The sequence below is a fragment of the Nelusetta ayraudi genome, unplaced genomic scaffold (genome assembly GCF_046127955.1).
Source record: "Nelusetta ayraudi isolate G7.1 ecotype Tasmania unplaced genomic scaffold, CSIRO-AGI_Nayr_v1 ptg000023l, whole genome shotgun sequence".
NCBI classification, from domain to species: Eukaryota; Metazoa; Chordata; class Actinopteri; order Tetraodontiformes; family Monacanthidae; genus Nelusetta; species Nelusetta ayraudi.
In genome coordinates this window covers 4,349,582-4,350,000 of record NW_027466073.1, presented here as the reverse complement: position 1 = coordinate 4,350,000, position 419 = coordinate 4,349,582, and the positions used below count along the sequence as shown (strand labels likewise).

General features: G+C 53.2%; 1 protein-coding gene across 1 annotated transcript in view; it reads right to left on the bottom strand.

Moving 5' to 3' along the window:
- The window catches only part of LOC142889671 (NLR family CARD domain-containing protein 3-like), a 68,462-nt gene extending 68,377 nt beyond the window's left edge, over positions 1 to 85 (bottom strand). The window contains exon 1 of the mRNA XM_076028467.1: positions 1 to 85. This exon is cut by the window's left edge and continues 1,854 nt beyond it. The gene's annotated coding sequence lies outside the window, so the exon portion shown is untranslated.
- Between the last annotated feature and the right edge of the window lie 334 nt (positions 86 to 419).

Genomic DNA, 419 nt, shown 5'->3' with positions numbered 1-419 from the left:
CTGATCTTCTGCTGCTGTAGAAGCTCCTGCAGACCATCATCAGCCTCTGGAGCAGAGAAAAGGTTGGAGAAGAAAACATCAGTGTGACAGTGTGAGCATCATTTTCTCTCCACAACTTTTCAGCTGCTGTGGTGAAGCTGCTGTGTGACTGTTTGCTCTCAACGTCCCTCAGTGAATCTTCTCACTGGAGGTCCTGACGTGATCTCAGAGGGAGAAGTGAAGGAGGTGCCGGTGGACAGTCTTACTGTGATCAGTCTGGCTGTGACTGGCAGGTTGCAGTGCTGCTCCACACTGAAGACACGAGGACTCACCTGATGGAGCAGGCCGGTCCCAGAATGAGCCAATGAACCTTCTGTATAACGAGGACGTCCAGCTCATCCTGGCCTGCTGCTGCTGCTGCTGCTGCCGCTGTAGAAGCT